General features: G+C 39.8%; 1 protein-coding gene and 11 non-coding genes across 14 annotated transcripts in view; 11 read left to right on the top strand and 1 right to left on the bottom strand.

Moving 5' to 3' along the window:
- The window catches only part of LOC134846984 (xaa-Pro aminopeptidase ApepP-like), a 172,784-nt gene that overhangs the window by 26,327 nt on the left and 128,393 nt on the right, over positions 1-18,064 (bottom strand). The gene's annotated exons all lie outside the window — the stretch shown is intronic.
- Positions 8,775-8,847, top strand: Trnar-ucg (transfer RNA arginine (anticodon UCG)). The gene has a single exon. It is a non-coding gene; the product is annotated as a tRNA-Arg (tRNA).
- Trnar-ucg (transfer RNA arginine (anticodon UCG)) lies at positions 9,745-9,817 on the top strand. The gene has a single exon. It is a non-coding gene; the product is annotated as a tRNA-Arg (tRNA).
- On the top strand, positions 10,241-10,313 carry Trnar-ucg (transfer RNA arginine (anticodon UCG)). Its single transcript has one exon. It is a non-coding gene; the product is annotated as a tRNA-Arg (tRNA).
- Trnar-ucg (transfer RNA arginine (anticodon UCG)) lies at positions 11,029-11,101 on the top strand. The gene has a single exon. It is a non-coding gene; the product is annotated as a tRNA-Arg (tRNA).
- On the top strand, positions 11,276-11,348 carry Trnar-ucg (transfer RNA arginine (anticodon UCG)). Its single transcript has one exon. It is a non-coding gene; the product is annotated as a tRNA-Arg (tRNA).
- On the top strand, positions 11,528-11,600 carry Trnar-ucg (transfer RNA arginine (anticodon UCG)). The gene has a single exon. It is a non-coding gene; the product is annotated as a tRNA-Arg (tRNA).
- On the top strand, positions 13,289-13,361 carry Trnar-ucg (transfer RNA arginine (anticodon UCG)). The gene has a single exon. It is a non-coding gene; the product is annotated as a tRNA-Arg (tRNA).
- Positions 14,533-14,604, top strand: Trnar-ucg (transfer RNA arginine (anticodon UCG)). Its single transcript has one exon. It is a non-coding gene; the product is annotated as a tRNA-Arg (tRNA).
- Trnar-ucg (transfer RNA arginine (anticodon UCG)) lies at positions 15,769-15,841 on the top strand. The gene has a single exon. It is a non-coding gene; the product is annotated as a tRNA-Arg (tRNA).
- Positions 16,558-16,630, top strand: Trnar-ucg (transfer RNA arginine (anticodon UCG)). Its single transcript has one exon. It is a non-coding gene; the product is annotated as a tRNA-Arg (tRNA).
- On the top strand, positions 17,347-17,419 carry Trnar-ucg (transfer RNA arginine (anticodon UCG)). Its single transcript has one exon. It is a non-coding gene; the product is annotated as a tRNA-Arg (tRNA).

The following is an 18,064-nucleotide window of genomic DNA, read 5'->3' as shown; positions in this document are numbered from 1 at the left end:
GTGGCTGAAACTATTTATCACATTGAAATAGATCACGGTAAATCAGCAAACAAGCACTCCGCAATTTGCAGAACAGTGTTTATGAGCTTGGAAAAATATCAGAGTCACATGAACAACCGCCATGGACTTCCAGTCTGGGATTCGGATGCTGGCTCTACTTCAACCGGTGGTGGTGGTGGTGGTGGTGGTAGCAATGAGACTATCGCCATCGAAGGTTCATCAACAACGCGGCGAGTACCTCAAGCACTCGGTCAATTTTGACTGAGAATCAAACCGCTTTCAATGGCAATTTGAAGAAATATCAACTAGATTTCGACGAAAATGAAATCGACCTGCTCGATTTCATGATGCGAAACAAAGAAGTCATTGATGACTTCATATTCGAGCACTCGCAAAACGGATCAATTAAGGTGCAATTCTCAGTTGAAGTGAGCTTGATGAAACACCCTACCGTGGAAAACGACGAAGAACCCAATGTTGAGAAAATCACAATTTTCTTGAACACCGAGATGGTACGTGTCAATTATGGTGGTCTGGAACAGGGGCAGAACATTGAGATGATTGAACATATGCTCATGGAAGTGGGTGGATAATTGAAAGAATTTCGAAAGTAACTATCAATTTCGCTAAACTGTCTCCAATGCGCGCACGAAGCTACTTGCCGCTACCCCTTGGTCTCAAAAAACAGAACTTCAACCTTGTAAATATAGAAACAAAGACGAACGATAAATGCTTTCTGTATTGCTTCATTGCAGCCTATCACCTCAAACATGGTCCACCTCTATACGCATCTTCTCAGGCATACCGAAAAAAGACCAAATGTGCAACGTATAAAGAAGAAGACAGCGAGGACGAAGGCAGCGATGATGATGAAGTAAAAGGAGAGTCTGATAAGGATGTTGTCGTCGTTGCCGTCAACGACAATCAAGATGAAGGGAACGCGGAGGAACACCCACAAAGGCAACCAGATGCAAGACAGCGAGAGATGAAACAGATAGTGAAGATTCAAGGAGATTTTGAGATGCCAATGAGCATTCTGGAAATAGGAAGATTTGAAAGATTGAACAATGTTCAAATCAACGTATTTCGGTAAGTTTATTTGACATTTCAAATTTCTCCCAGAAATTTTTTCTATTAAAAAAAAATCAACCATGACCTAGAAGTTTATTCCATTTCAAATAAAGTAAACTTTTTTTTCCTTCTCTTATTTAGGTACCAGTCAGAAGAGCTGATACCAATCCGGATTTCAAAAGAGCTAAATTGTACATTTGTGATGGACTTGCTGCTTCTTTCCGACGGTTCTGCAAATCACTATTTGCTAATCAACGACCTGACAAAGCTGGTCAACTTTATTCGCAAAAGAGCACCACGCGACAGAAATGAAATCTGCCGAAATTGCTTCCACACTTGCACTTCCAACGACATTCTACGTCGACATCAAGAAATTTGCTATCGACAAGATGGCATTGAAATCACGATGCCCGGGCCCGACAACGATCGACTTGTGTTTAAAAACTTTGGTGCACGATCGTTTGTACCACGTATAGTATACTTCGACTTGGAGCCATTAATTGTACCCGTAGCTGGCCCAGAGCCTGACAACGAAAAATCGAACACTCACCATATCGAAAAATACCAGAACTGTGGGTATGCATTCGCAGCTGTAGAATTTGGAAACCCCGAGGTGGTCAAGTTCGAGTTGAAAAGGGGACCTGACAGTATCGAACATCTGTTGCTGAGCTTGGAAATGCTTGCAAAGGAAGTTTACATTGAAAAAAGAAGACATTACGCGTTCACGGGGCAAAGAGAAACAAGAAAAGATGATACATCCGAGTGCTGGATATGCGAATTGCCTTTTGCATGGGATGAGGAAAAGGTATTAGACCACTGTCACTATACCAACAAGTTTCTCGGGTGGGCACATAATACATGCAACATCAACCGCAAGACAACTAATTTCATTCTTGTAGTTGCCCACAATCTAGCAAACTATGACCTACATTGTATCATTCGAGCATTGAATAAAAGCAACCCACACAATGTCTTCTCTGTCATACCAAGCACCGAAGAAAAATTCATCTCAATAACCATATCGGTATGGATCAAAACGTTCTACGATAAAAGTGGAAAAATTAGAAAAGTGTATGAGAATCTGAGATTTAACGACTCCTACAAGTTCATGCAACTTCCTTATCAACACTCGTTAATAACTTGCCACCTGATAATTTCAGTCTATTGGAAAATTTCTTCAAAGCAAAAGGACATTCAATGGAGAAAATTGATCTTTTGAAACGAAAAGGGTTCTACCCCTACAGCTACATTGATAGCTTCAAGAAATTCAATGAACCGCGATTACCCTCCCGAAGACTGTGGACGAATAGCCTAGCCGGTCAGTGCAGATCGATCAGAGTTCAACCATGCAATCATGGTATTCACTAAATTCGGCTGTAATTCAATTGGTGACTACCACGACCTGTACCTCTCTACCGATGTGCTGTTACTTGCTTCTGTGTTCGAAGCTTTTCGATCCGTGTGCTATGAAACATATGGAGTCGATTGCGCGCACTATTAAACCGCAAGTAACTTGGCGGTGGATGTGTTCCTTGAAATGTGCCGAGCAGATCTTCGATTGCTAACCGAGCGCGACCACCTTCACTTTGAAGAGGGGATGATTCGTGGTGGAATGTCGTCTGTATATGCCCAAAATACTGGAAAGCCAACAACCAGTATCTTGACGACCACGATAAAAATGAGGAAAATTCGTTCATCGTAAACATCGACGCAAATAATCTCTACGGAAGTATCATGCAAAATTACTCGTTGCCCTTAAGCGATTTCAAATGGGATATACCTGAACTACTATTGAAGGAAGAGGATAGTGAGTGGGGTTACCTAGCGGAGGTAGATATCGAGTTCCCCGACGAGCTCCATGACTACTTCAAAGACTATCCTCCCTCCCGCGCCATCAACAGAAATTGTACAGATAACTGACTTGAGTACCGATCAAGTGGAAATGATGGGAAAATTAGGTATCACCAGTCTACCCAAAGTGCCTAAGCTTATACAGTCTCTACAAAAAAGTCAGGATATATTTTGCATTATCTGACCCTTCAGCTTTACATACAATTAGGTGTGAAGGTGACTCACCTTCATAGAGTGCTGCAATTTCGACATTTTAAATGGATGGCCCCTTTTGTACAGATGAACACTGAGCTAAGAAAGAAGCTTAAGAACATTTTTGAGGAAAATTTTTATAAGCTCATAATAAACTCATCTTTCGGCAAGACGATGGAAAGTAAACGAAACAGAACAAAAATGAGTATAGTGCGTAACGAAACCGAGCTACTGCAAAAGTTGTGCCAGAGCTCATTGAAGTCATTCCAAATCATACACGAAGACCTTGCTACAGTAACATTCAATCCGAGCTCAATCCGGTGGGATAAGCCAACGATCGTTGGCGCAGTAATATTAGACATTGCAAAAAAATACATGTTCGAAACCCACAACGTGCAAATGAAGCCAAACTTTAATCTTGAGCTATTATACTCCGATACTGATAGCTTTATTTAAATGATAAAATGTGACGATATATACGAGGAACTTAAAGAAATGGGACACTTGCTTGACTTCTCGAACTATCCCAAACAATCACCACTGTATAATGAAACCCACAAGAAACAGGTGCTAATGTTCAAGGACGAGATGGGTGGAGACTTGATAGAAGAATTTGTAGCACTTAAACCGAAATTATATTCTCTTAAACTCAAAAGTAAGTGGTAAAAATTAATCAAATTCCAAAAACCCAATGACAGAAAAAATAATTCAATTTGGTTGGCACCTTTAATACCTTTCACAATTTCTGTTTTTTTTTGTTTTAGATAGGAGCAACAAAGTCTCAGCGAAAGGAATCTCTTGGTATGCACAAAAAAACAGCTGACACATGATCGCTTTAGGGACGCCCTATTCAACCACAGAAAATTTCGAGTTAAAAACACGAGTATCAGATCAAAAAAACACGAGCTACAAACTGTCAACATAAATAAATTAGCGTTAACAGCTTTGGACACAAAGACATTCCTCCTCGGTGACCTGGTAACCTGTTTACCTTTTGGTCCCTTTTTGACCCGCGAAGATGAATTTAATAACCAAATTTCACTCGACGACTGGGATGTTAGTTTAGAAAATAACCCTTGTTCTTCTTCGAACACCATTTTCGATAACTTTAATACACAGCCATTTCAAAGGGAAATAAATATTGATGACTCGGACTGGTCACCGCCAGACCCAGGACTGTATAACAGAAGGAAATACACTAAGAAAGAATTGCGTGAAGATTTGGCTGACAGTTCTAAGACTGTAGATAAACCTTACCCAAACAATCCTTACATTGCGTTCGAGGCTCAAGAAGAACGTGACAATACTATGGCGGCTGACGGAAATAGCAGTAAATTAGATAATACCAGTTCGGAGAGTGCAAATAACTCTCCAGTAATTGCCAAGAAAAGTAAAAGGGTTTTAAACTGCTCCCAATTTGACAATGATTAATTAACTAAAATAACTTTTTACATTTCATTTATCCCACTCTGATTAATATTTTGCTTGTAATATTTGTAAAGCTTAATTTGCAAAAAAAAACTATACCCAAATTTATATTTCATTTGTAAAATAAGCTCATTTTATTTTGCATACTTACCACAATCAGTAATAGACAATTTGTTTCTAAAATTTGTCCGGTCTAATTTGAGCAAATACCACTTGTCTTTGTTTCCAATTAAGTTCTACTCGCCGCTATAAATTCAATAAATAAACGCAACGGGAGAAATTTGATTTAGCCAAGCAAAGTTATTCCAAACACCAAAATAGAAATCGAAGCTGGAAAGAAATGTTCCAGCAAAACTAAAGGGAAATGTTTGCGGTCAATGACGGCGTCAAAATATCATGCGTTCTGAAGGAATGAAAGAAGGAAAAGAAACATGAATGTAAAAGGACTGAGAAAATGAATGTAAAAAATTAAGGATCCTACTTTAATTATCAACCAGGGATCTAGAAATTTGCTACATGGGTATATGACTCTTGGTAAAATCCTCAGGGGGGAGGCCACCCAAAAATTTGAAATTTGATCCTCAAGTGAGGATCTTGTAATCCACCAGCAAAATGCCGGCTGACTACAAGATAATTTTGGACCCCTTAGGTGTCGGATCTTAGGCGCCCACGTCTTATTTTAGGTGATTTTGCCCCCCCCCCCAAGGATCCCTGGCGGCCCCTCATACCACTTACACATTCGTAAAACCTTTCAGCGGCCGCATGACCTAAAGAATAAGGCTTCCGACTTCGAAGCAGAAAATTTGGGCTTCAAACCCCTCAGTGGTCGATTTTTAATTTTTTGAGCTTGTACTTGCAAACTATGTACAGGAGATAACAACAGCCACATGGTTTAACGGATAAGGCATCTGACATAGAATCAGAGGACTGGGGGTTGAAATCACTCTGAGGTCGAATTTTCATTTCCTGAAAAGGTAAACTCAGATTAGGCAAAGCAGATGAAAACATCAAGATTGACAGCTAGGAAAATATAGACAAAAATAATTTTTTCACATAATGTTTCTGGACTAAGTGTGAAATAATGGAATCCAGAGCATTTTGAATCTACACAACCGGACAACCTTCCAACGGGCAGGTGACCGAAGGAATAGGGCGTCTGGCTTCGAATCAGAAGATTGAAGATTCAAATAACTGTGGCCAATTTTTAATTTCTTGAGCCTGTAATTGAAACGATTCACAGCAGATAAGAACATCAAGATTGACAGCAAGGAAATTCTGCGCTAACTAAACTTTCCTAAAAATTTTCTCATCTAAGCAGGAAAACAACAGCATCTTGAGCATTTCAAATCTACACATTTCGACACTTTCCAACAGCCGCATGGACTAACGGATAAGGCGTCTGACTTCGAATAAAAAAATTGGGAGTTCGAACCCCTGTGGTCGAATTTGAATTTCTTGAGCATGTAATTCCAAACTAATCACAGCAGAGAAAAACATCAAGATTGATAGCAAGGAACTTTTGCGCTGACTAACTTTTGACAAAAATTTGTTCACCCAAGCAGTAAAACACTGCCATCCAGAGCATTCTAAATCTACACATTTCCAACGGCCGCTTGGCCTAACTGATTAAGCTTCTTACTTCGAATTAGAAGAATGGGGATTCAAATCTCTCTGTGGTTAATTTTAATTTCTTGAGCCTTAGTTTTTTCAGGGCGGCGATGATACTCGTCTCTTAATCGGATATAATGAACTTGTTTATATTTTGTCAATTTTTTCCAATAAGTGTTGGAAAGCTTCAATTGTTAATTTGTCAGACATCAGAGCCTAAAAATATGGAATTGGGCGATCTTGCACTACACTGAAATATTTATAAATTTGACGAAACCCTTTTGGTGCAGTCTTGAAAGTACCGTCACACAAAATCTTTTGGCTTTTTGCAAAAATTGTAGGTTTATTCATTACCTTACAACAGTCGGATCTCAACTGAATGAACAATTCAAACAAAATCCGAAAACAGCTCCAAATCAAAGCTCTAAAAAATCAGATCTTATAAACTGTTTTCCCAACAAGTTTTGTACAAATGCTTATGATTTCAATATAATTGCTCTAAAAAAAAACAGAATTTTGCTATTGTATCAGCTCTAAATAATAGCCACAGTCATTCCATGTTGCAAACCATTTACCAATATATTTAAGTTGGCTGAAGTTACTGCAATCCACAGTGGTGATCTTTCACAATCGGAAATTTGCGATCCATTTCAAAATTCCACGCTTTAATTAAAAAGTTTGAGCAATTGATTTATGAAAACATAATTAAAAATCTTGGAAAAATCAACCTGCTTGGAGCAGATAAAAACATCAAGATTGACAGCAACAGCGAGGGACTTCAGCGCCTACTAACTTTTGACAAATATTTGCTCATCTACGCAGTTAAACACTGGCATCCAGAGCATTTTAAATTTACACGTTTCGACAGCCCTCCAACGGCAGTATGCCCAAACGCATAAGGCGTCTGACTTCATATCATAAAATTGGTGTTCAAATCCGTCTGTGGTCGAATTTTCATTTCTTGAGTTAATTGGTAATTACAGATTAAGCACAGCAGATGAAAACATCAAACTCGACAGCTAGGAAAGTATAGGCTTAACAGTTTTTCACAAAATATTTCTTGACTTATTGTGAAACAATGGAATCCAGTGCATATTAAATCTACACAATCGGACAACTTTCCAACGGGAAGGTGACCGAAGGAATAAGACTCCTGTCTTTAAAGCAGAAGATTGGAGGTTCAAATCTCGGACGCCGCTTTTTTAATTTCTTGAGCCTGTACTTCCAAACGATGCACAGCAGATAAGAGCATCAAGATTGACAGCAAGGAAATTCTCCGCTAACTAATATGTTTTTTTTTACATGAAACTTGCTCATCTAAGCAGTGAAAGAAGGCATCAAGAGCATTTTAAATCTACACATTCCGTCAGCCTTGCAACGACCGCATGACCTAACGGTTAAGGCTTGAGACTCCGAAGTAGAAGAGTGGGGCTTCAAATCGCTCTATGGTCGAATTTTAATTTCTTGAGCCTGTAACTCCAAACTGCACAGCAGATAAAAACATCAAGATTGACAGCAAGGAACTTTTGCGTCGACTAATTTTTGAAAAACAATTTGTTCATCCAAGCAGTAAAACTATGCGATCCAGAGCATTATAATCTACACATTTCGACCACCTTCCAACGGCCGCATGGCCTAATTGATTAAGCCTCTGACTTCGAATCAGAAGACTGGGATTCCAGAAAAGGGATTCGGATTAGGGAAGAATGTTTGATTTTAATTTCTTGAGACTGTACTTTCAAACTATGCACAGCAGATAAAACATCAAAATGGACAGCAAGGTTTTTGACAGCTAACTTATTTTCACAAAATTTTGCTCAACTAAGCAGTAAAACAATGGAATCCTGAGCATTTTAAATCTAAACATTCGGGCAAACTTCTAGCGGCTAGATGATTTAATGGAAAAGGCGTCTGACTTCGAATCAAAAGATTGGGAGTTCCAAACCCTCTGTGGTCGAATTTTCATTTCTTGAGAAGGTAATTTCGGATTATGCACAGCAGATAAATCATCATGATTGACAGCACGGAAATTCTGCGCTAACTAAATTTTCCCAAAAATTTGCTCATCTTAGCAGTAAAAAAACGGCATCCAGAGCATTTTAAATCTACTCATTTCGTAAACCTTCCAACGGCCGCATTGCCTAACGGATAAGTCGTTTGACTTCAAATCAAAAGATTAGAGGTTCGATTTCCTCTGTCGTCGATTTTTCATTTCTTGAGAAGGTAATTTCAGATTACGCACAGCAGATAAAAACATCATGATGGACAGCAAGGAACTTCTGCGCTAACTAAATTTTCCCAAAAAAATTGCTCATCTTAGCAGTAAAATAACGGCATCCAGAGCAATTTAAATCTACCCATTAGGAAAACCTTCCAACGGCCGCATGGCCTAACGGATAAGGCGTCTGACTTCAAATCAGAAGATTGAGGGTTCGAATCCCTCTGTGGGAGAATTATCATTTCTTGAGAAGATAATTTCCGATTATGCACACCAGATAAAAACATCATGATTGACAGCAAGAAACTTCTGCGCTTACTGAAATTTCCCGAAATCTGCTCGTCTTAGCAGTAAGACATGGGCATCTTGAGCATTTTAGACCTACACATTTCGTCAAACATCCAACGACCGCATGGCCTAAAGGATAAGGCGTCTGACTTCGAATCACAAGATTGGGGGTTCGAATCCCTCTGTGGTCGACTTTTCATTTTTTGAGAAGGTATTTTCAGATAATGCACAGCAGATAAAAAGATAATGATTGACAGCAAGGAACTTCTCCGCTAGCTAATGTTTCAGAAAAATTTGGTCATCTAAGCAGGAAGACAACGGCATCTTGAGCGTTCCAAATCTACACAATTCGACATAACGGATAAGGCGTCTGACTTTGAATCAAAATATTTGGACTTCGAATCCCTCTATGGTCGAAATTTCATTTCTTGAGAAGGTAATTTCGGATTATGCACAGCAGATAAAAACATCATGATTTACAGCAAGGAAATTCTGCGCTAACTAATTTTTCCCCCAAAAATTTGCTCATCTTAGCAGTAAAACGACGGCATCCAGAGCTTTTTAAATCTACCCATTTCGAAAACCTTCCAACGGCCGCATTGCCTAACGGATATGGCGTCTGACTTCGAATCAGAAGATTGGGGGTTCGAATCCCTTGTGTTCGACTTTTCATTTTTTGAGAAGGTAAATTCAGATAATGCACAGCGGATAAAAAGATAATGATTGACAGCAAAGAACTTCTCTCTCCGCTAGCTAATGTTTCAGAAAAATTTGGTCATCTAAGCAGGAAAACAACAGCATCTTGAGCGTTCCAAATCTACACAATTCGACACATTCCAACATCCGCAAGGCCTAACGGATAAGGCGTCTGACTTTGAATCAAAAGATTGGGAGTTCGAATCCCTCTATGTTCGAAATTTCATTTCTTCAGAAGGTAATTTCGGATTATGCACAGCAGATAAAAACATCTTGATTGACAGCAAGGAATTTCTGCGCTAAATAAATTTTCCCAAAAATTTGCTCATCTTAGCAGTAAAACAACGGCATCCAGAGCATTTAAAATCTACCTATTTCGAAAACCTTCTAACGGCCGCAAGGCCCAACGGATAAGGCGTCTGACTTCGAATCAGAATATTGGGGGTTCGAATCCCTCTGTGGTCGACTTTTCATTTTTTGAGAAGGTAATTTCAGATAATCCACAGCAGATAAAAACATAATGATTGACAGCAAGGAACTTCTCCGCTAGCTAATGTTTCAGAAAAATTTGCTCATCTAAGCAGGAAAACAACGGCATCTTGAGCATTTCAAGTCTACACAATTCGACACATTCCAATACCCGCATGGCCTAACGGATAAGGCGTCTGACTTCGAATCCGAAGATTGGGGGTTCGAATCCCTCTGTGGTCGAATTTTCATTTCTTGAGAAGGTAATTTCGGACTTTGCACAGCAGATAAAAAAAACACCTTGATTGACAGCAAGGAACTTCTGCGCTAAATAAATTTTCCCAAAAATTTGCTCATCTTAGCAGTAAAACAACGGCATCCAGAGCATTTTAAACCTACCCATTAAAAAATTCTTCCAACGGCCGCATGGCCTAACGGATAAGGCGTCTGACTTCGAATCAGAAGATTGGGGGTTCGAATCCCTCTGTGGTCGAATTTTCATTTTTTGAGAACGTAATTTTGGATTATGCACAGCAGATAAAAACATCAAGATTGACAGCAAGGAAATTCTGCGATAACTTAATTTTCCCAAAAACTTGCTCATCTCAGCAGTAAAACGACGGCATCCAGAGCATTTTAAACCTGCCAATTTCGAAAACCTTCCAACGGCCGCATGGCCTAACGGATAAAGAGTCTGACTTCGAATCAGAAAACTCGGGCTTCGAATCCCTCTGTGGTCGACTTTTCATTTTTTGAGAAGGTGTTTTCGGATTATGCACAGCAGATAAAAACATCATGATTGACAGCAAGGAAATTCTGCGCTAACTAATGTTGCAGCGCTTTCTTTTCGAATTGTGGAGATTGACGCGCACAACTAAACTTTCCCAAAAATTTTCTCATCTAAGCAGGAAAACAACAGCAGCTTGAGCATTTCAAATCTACACATTGTGACACATTCCAACTCCCCCATAGACTAATGGATAAGGCGTCTGACTTCGAATCAAAAGATTGGGAGTTCAAACCCCTCTGTGGTCAAATTTTCATTTCTTGAGAAGGTAATGCCGGATTATGCACAGCAGATAAAAACATCATGATTGACAGCAAGGAATTCTGCGCTAAATAAATTTTCCCAAAAATTTGCTCACCTTAGCAGTAAAACAACGGCATCCAGAGCATTTTAAACCTACCCATTAAAAAATCCTTCCAACGGCCGCATGGCCTAACGGATAAGGCGTCTGACTTCGAATCAGAAGATTGGGTGTTCGAATCCCTCTGCGGTCGACTTTTCATTTTTTGAGAACGTAAATTCGGATTATGCACAGCAGATAAAAACATCAAGATTGACAGCAAGGAAATTCTGCGCTAACTAAATTTTCCCAAAAAATTGCTCATCTTAGCAGTAAAACGACGGCATCCAGAGCATTTTAAATCTACCAATTTCGAAAACCTTGCAACGACCGCATGGCCTAACGGATAAAGCGTCTGACTTCGAATCATAAGATTGGGGGTTCGAATCCCTCTGTGGTCATATTTTCATTTCTTGAGAAGGTAATTTCAGATTACGCACAGCAGATAAAATCATCAAGATTGACATTGACAGCAAGGAACTTCTGCGCTTACTGAAATTTCCCGAAATCTGCTCGTCTTAGCAGTAAAACATGGGCATCTTGAGCATTTTAGACCTACACATTTCGTCAAACATCCAACGGCCGCATGGCCTAAAGGATAAGGCGTCTGACTTCGAATCACAAGATTGGGGGTTCGAATCCCTCTGTGGTCGACTTTTCATTTTTTGAGAAGGTATTTTCAGATAATGCACAGCAGATAAAAAGATAATGATTGACAGCAAGGAACTTCTCCGCTAGCTAATGTTTCAGAAAAATTTGGTCATCTAAGCAGGAAGACAACGGCATCTTGAGCGTTCCAAATCTACACAATTCGACACATTCCAACATCCGCAAGGCATAACGGATAAGGCGTCTGACTTTGAATCAAAAGATTGGGAGTTCGAATCCCTCTATGGTCGAAATTTCATTTCTTGAGAAGGTAATTTCGGATTATGCACAGCAGATAAAAACATCATGATTGACAGCAAGGAAATTCTGCGCTAACTAATTTTTTCCCCAAAAATTTGCTCATCTTAGCAGTAAAACAACGGTATCCAGAGCTTTTTAAATCTACCCATTTCGAAAACCTTCCAACGGCCGCATTGCCTAACGGATATGGCGTCTGACTTCGAATCAGAAGATTAGGGGTTCGAATCCCTTGTGGTCGACTTTTCATTTTTTGAGAAGGTAAATTCAGATAATGCACAGCGGATAAAAAGATAATGATTGAAAGCAAAGAACTTCTCTCTCCGCTAGCTAATGTTTCAGAAAAATTTGGCCATCTAAGCAGTAAAACAACGGCATCTTGAGCGTTCGAAAACCTTCCAACGGCCGCATGGCCTAACGGATAAAGCGTCTGACTTCGTATCAGAAAACTCGGGCTTCGAATCCCTCTGTGGTCGACTTTTCATTTTTTGAGGTGTTTTCGGATTATGCACAGCAGATAAAAACATCATGATTGACAGCAAGGAAATTCTGCGCTAACTAATGTTGCAGCGCTTTCTTTTCGAATTGTGGAGATTGACGCGCACAACTAAATGTTCCCAAAAATTTTCTCATCTAAGCAGGAAAACAACAGCAGCTTGAGCATTTCAAATCTACACATTGTGACACATTCCAACTCCCGCATGGACTAACGGATAAGGCGTCTGACTTCGAATCAAAAGATTGGGAGTTCAAACCCCTCTGTGGTCAAGTTTTCATTTCTTGAGAAGGTAATGCCGGATTATGCACAGCAGATAAAAACATCATGATTGACAGCAAAGAAATTCTGCGCTAAATAAATTTTCCCAAAAAATTGCTCACCTTAGCAGTAAAACAACGGCATCCAGAGCATTTTAAACCTACCCATTAAAAAATCCTTCCAACGGCCGCATGGCCTAACGGATAAGGCGTCTGACTTCGAATCAGAAGATTGTGTGTTCGAATCCCTTTGCGATCGACTTTTCATTTTTTGAGAACGTAATTTCGGATTATGCACAGCAGATAAAAACATCAAGTTTGACAGCAAGGAAATTCTGCGCTAACTAAATTTTCCAAAAAATTGCTCATCTTAGCTGTAAAACCACGGCATCCAGAGCATTTTAAATCTACCAATTTCGAAAATCTTCCAACGACCGCATGGCCTAACGGATAAAGCGTCTGACTTCGAATCAGAAGATTGGGAGTTCAAACCCCTCTGTGGTCAAGTTTTCATTTCTCGAGAAGGTAATGCCGGATTATGCACAGCAGATAAAAACATCATGATTGACAGCAAAGAAATTCTGCGCTAAATAAATTTTCCCAAAAAATTGCTCACCTTAGCAGTAAAACAACGGCATCCAGAGCATTTTAAACCTACCCATTAAAAAATCCTTCCAACGGCCGCATGGCCTAACGGATAAGGCGTCTGACTTCGAATCAGAAGATTGTGTGTTCGAATCCCTCTGTGGTCAAATTTTCATTTCTTGAGAAGGTAATTTCAGATTACGCACAGCAGATAAAATCATCAAGATTGACATTGACAGCAAGGAACTTCTGCGCTTATTGAAATTTCCCAAAATCTGCTCGTCTTAGCAGTAAAACATGGGCATCTTGAGCATTTTAGACCTACACATTTCGTCAAACATCCAACGGGCGCATGGCCTAAAGGATAAGGCGTCTGACTTCGAATCACAAGATTGGGGGTTCGAATCCCTCTGTGGTCGAATTTTCATTTTTTGAGAAGGTATTTCCAGATAATGCACAGCAGATAAAAAGATAATGATTGACAGCAAGGAACTTCTCCGCTAGCTAATGTTTCAGAAAAATTTGGTCATCTAAGCAGGAAGACAACGGCATCTTGAGCGTTCCAAATCTACACAATTCGACACATTCCAACATCCGCAAGGCATAACGGATAAGGCGTCTGACTTTGAATCAAAAGATTGGGAGTTCGAATCCCTCTATGGTCGAAATTTCATTTCTTGAGAAGGTAATTTCGGATTATGCACAGCAGATAAAAACATCATGATTGACAGCAAGGAAATTCTGCGCTAACTAATTTTTTCCCCAAAAATTTGCTCATCTTAGCAGTAAAACAACGGCATCCAGAGCTTTTTAAATCTACCCATTTCGAAATCCTTCCAACGGCCGCATTGCCTAACGGATATGGCGTCTGACTTCGAATCAGAAGATTGGGGGTTCGAATCCCTTGTGGTCGACTTCTCATTTTTTGAGAAGGTAAATTCAGATAATGCACAGCGGATAAAAAGATAATGATTGACAGCAAAGAACTTCTCTCTCCGCTAGCTAATGTTTCAGAAAAATTTGGTCATCTAAGCAGGAAAACAACGGCATCTTGAGCGTTCCAAATCTACACAATTCGACACATTCCAACATCCGCAAGGCCTAACGGATAAGGCGTCTGACTTTGAATCAAAAGATTGGGAGTTCGAATCCCTCTATGTTCGAAATTTCATTTCTTGAGAAGGTAATTTCGGATTATGCACAGCAGATAAAAACATGATTGATAGCAAGGAAATTCTGCGCTAACTAAACTTTTCCCCAAAAATTTGCTCATCTTAGCAGTAAAACAACGGCATCCAGAGCATTTTAAATCTACCCATTTCGGAAAACCTTCCAACGGCCGCATGGCCTAACGGATAAGGCATCTGACTTCGATTCAGAAGATTGGGGGTTCGAATCCCTCTGTGAGCGACTTTCCATTTTTTGAGCAGGTAATTTCAGATAATGCACAGCAGATAAAAACATAATGATTGACAGCAAGGAGCTTCTGCGCTAACTAAACTTCACCAAAAAGTTTCTCATCTAAGCAGGAAAACAACAGCATCTTGAGCATTTCAAATCTACACATTTCGCCACATTCCAACAGCCGCATGGACTAACGGATAAGGCGTCTGACTTCGAATCAACCGATTGGGAGTTCGAACCCCTCTGTGGTCGAATTTTCAATTCTTTAGAAGGTAATTTCTGATTATGCACAGCAGATAAAAACATCTTGATTGATTGCAAGGAATTTCTGCGCTAAATAAATTTTCCCAAAAATTTGCTCATCTTAGCAGTAAAACAACGGCATCCAGAGCATTTTAAATCTACCTATTTCGAAAACCTTCTAACGGCCGCATGGCCTAACGGATAAGGCGTCTGACTTCGAATCAGAAGAATGGGTGGTTCGATTCAATCTGTGGTCGACTTTTCATTTTTTGAGCAGGTAATTTCAGATAATCCACAGCAGATAAAAACATAATGATTGACAGCAAGGAACTTCTCCGCTAGCTAATGTTTCAGAAAAATTTGCTCATCTAAGCAGGAAAACAACGGCATCTTGAGCATTTCAAGTCTACACAATTCGACACATTCCAATACCCGCAAGGCCCAACGGATAAGGCGTCTGACTTCGAATCAGAAGATTGGGGGTTCGAATCCCTCTGTGGTCGACTTTTCATTTTTTGAGAAGGTTATTTCGGATTATGCACAGCAGATAGAAACATCATGATTGACAGCAAGGAAATTCTGCGCTAAGTTATTTAAAAAAAAAAATTGCTCATCTAAGCAGGAAAACAACGGCATCTTGAGCATTTCAAATCTACACATTACGAAATCTTTCCGACGGACGCAAGGCCTAACGGATAAAGCGTCTGACTTCGAATCCGAAGATTGGGGGTTCGAATCCCTCTGTGGTCGAATTTTCATTTCTTGAGAAGGTAATTTCGGACTTTGCACAGCAGATAAAAAAAACACCTTGATTGACAGCAAGGAACTTCTGTGCTAAATAAATTTTCCCAAAAATTTGCTCATCTTAGCAGTAAAACAACGGCATCCAGAGCATTTTAAACCTACCCATTAAAAAATCCTTCCAACGGCCGCATGGCCTAACGGATAAGGCGTCTGACTTCGAATCAGAAGATTGGGGGTTCGAATCCCTCTGTGGTCGACTTTTCATTTTTTGAGAACGTAATTTTGGATTATTCACAGCAGATAAAAACATCAAGATTGACAGCAAGGAAAATCTGCGATAACTTAATTTTCCCAAAAACTTGCTCATCTCAGCAGTAAAACGACGGCATCCAGAGCATTTTAAACCTACCAATTTCGAAAACCTTCCAACGGCCGCATGGCCTAACGGATAAAACGTCTGACTTCGAATCAGAAAACTCGGGCTTCGAATCCCTCTGTGGTCGACTTTTCATTTTTTGAGAAGGTGTTTTCGGATTATGCACAGCAGATAAAAACATCATGATTGACAGCAAGGAAATTCTGCGCTAACTAATGTTGCAGCGCTTTCTTTTCGAATTGTGGAGATTGACGCGCACAACTAAACTTTCCCAAAAATTTTCTCATCTAAGCAGGAAAACAACAGCAGCTTGAGCATTTCAAATTTACACATTGTGACACATTCCAACTCCCGCATGGACTAACGGATAAGGCGTCTGACTTCGAATCAAAAAATTGGGAGTTCAAACCCCTCTGTGGTCAAATTTTCATTTCTTGAGAAGGTAATGCCGGATTATGCACAGCAGATAAAAACATCATGATTGACAGCAAGGAAATTCTGCGCTAAATAATTTTTTCCCAAAAATTTGCTCACCTTAGCAGTAAAACAACGGCATCCAGAGCATTTTAAACCTACCATTAAAAAATCCTTCCAACGGCCGCATGGCCTAACGGATAAGGCGTCTGACTTCGAATCAGAAGATTGGGTGTTCGAATCCCTCTGCGGTCGACTTTTCATTTTTTGAGAACGTAATTTCGGATTATGCACAGCAGATAAAAACATCAAGATTGACAGCAAGAAAATTCTGCGCTAACTAAATTTTCCCAAAAAATTGCTCATCTTAGCGGTAAAACGACGGCATCCAGAGCATTTTAAATCTACCAATTTCGAAAACCTTCCAACGACCGCATGGCCTAACGGATGAAGCGTCTGACTTCGAATCAGAAAATTCGGGCTTCGAATCCCTCTGTGGTCGACTTTTCAGTTTTTGAGAAGGTATTTTCGGATTATGCATAGCAGATAAAAACATCATGATTGACAGCAAGGAAATTCTGCGCTAACTAATGTTGCAGCGCTTTCTTTTCGATTTGTGGAGATTGACGCGCACAACTAAGCCTTCCCAAAAAATTTCTCATCTAAGCAGGAAAACAACAGCAGCTTGAGCATTTCAAATTTACACATTGTGACACATTCCAACTCCCGCATGGACTAACGGATAAGGCGTCTGACTTCGAATCAAAAAATTGGGAGTTCAAACCCCTCTGTGGTCAAATTTTCATTTCTTGAGAAGGTAATGCCGGATTATGCACAGCAGATAAAAACATCATGATTGACAGCAAGGAAATTCTGCGCTAAATAATTTTTTCCCAAAAATTTGCTCACCTTAGCAGTAAAACAACGGCATCCAGAGCATTTTAAACCTACCATTAAAAAATCCTTCCAACGGCCGCATGGCCTAACGGATAAGGCGTCTGACTTCGAATCAGAAGATTGGGTGTTCGAATCCCTCTGCGGTCGACTTTTCATTTTTTGAGAACGTAATTTCGGATTATGCACAGCAGATAAAAACATCAAGATTGACAGCAAGAAAATTCTGCGCTAACTAAATTTTCCCAAAAAATTGCTCATCTTAGCGGTAAAACGACGGCATCCAGAGCATTTTAAATCTACCAATTTCGAAAACCTTCCAACGACCGCATGGCCTAACGGATGAAGCGTCTGACTTCGAATCAGAAAATTCGGGCTTCGAATCCCTCTGTGGTCGACTTTTCAGTTTTTGAGAAGGTATTTTCGGATTATGCATAGCAGATAAAAACATCATGATTGACAGCAAGGAAATTCTGCGCTAACTAATGTTGCAGCGCTTTCTTTTCGATTTGTGGAGATTGACGCGCACAACTAAGCCTTCCCAAAAAATTTCTCATCTAAGCAGGAAAACAACAGCATCTTGAGCACTTCCAATCCACACATTGTGACACATTCCAACTCCCGCATGGACTAACGGATAAGGCGTCTGACTTCGAATCAAAAAATTGGGAGTTCAAACCCCTCTGTAGTCAAATTTTCATTTCTTGAGAAGGTAATTTCGGATTATGCACAGCAGATAAAAATATCATGATTGACAGCAATAAAATTCTGCGCTAACTAATTTTTTTCTCAAAA

Source organism: Symsagittifera roscoffensis, chromosome 5 (assembly GCF_963678635.1).
Source record: "Symsagittifera roscoffensis chromosome 5, txSymRosc1.1, whole genome shotgun sequence".
In the NCBI taxonomy this organism is placed as follows: Eukaryota; Metazoa; Xenacoelomorpha; order Acoela; family Convolutidae; genus Symsagittifera; species Symsagittifera roscoffensis.
The sequence above is the reverse complement of the archived record's forward strand: the minus strand, read 5'-3'. Positions and strand labels throughout refer to the sequence as shown.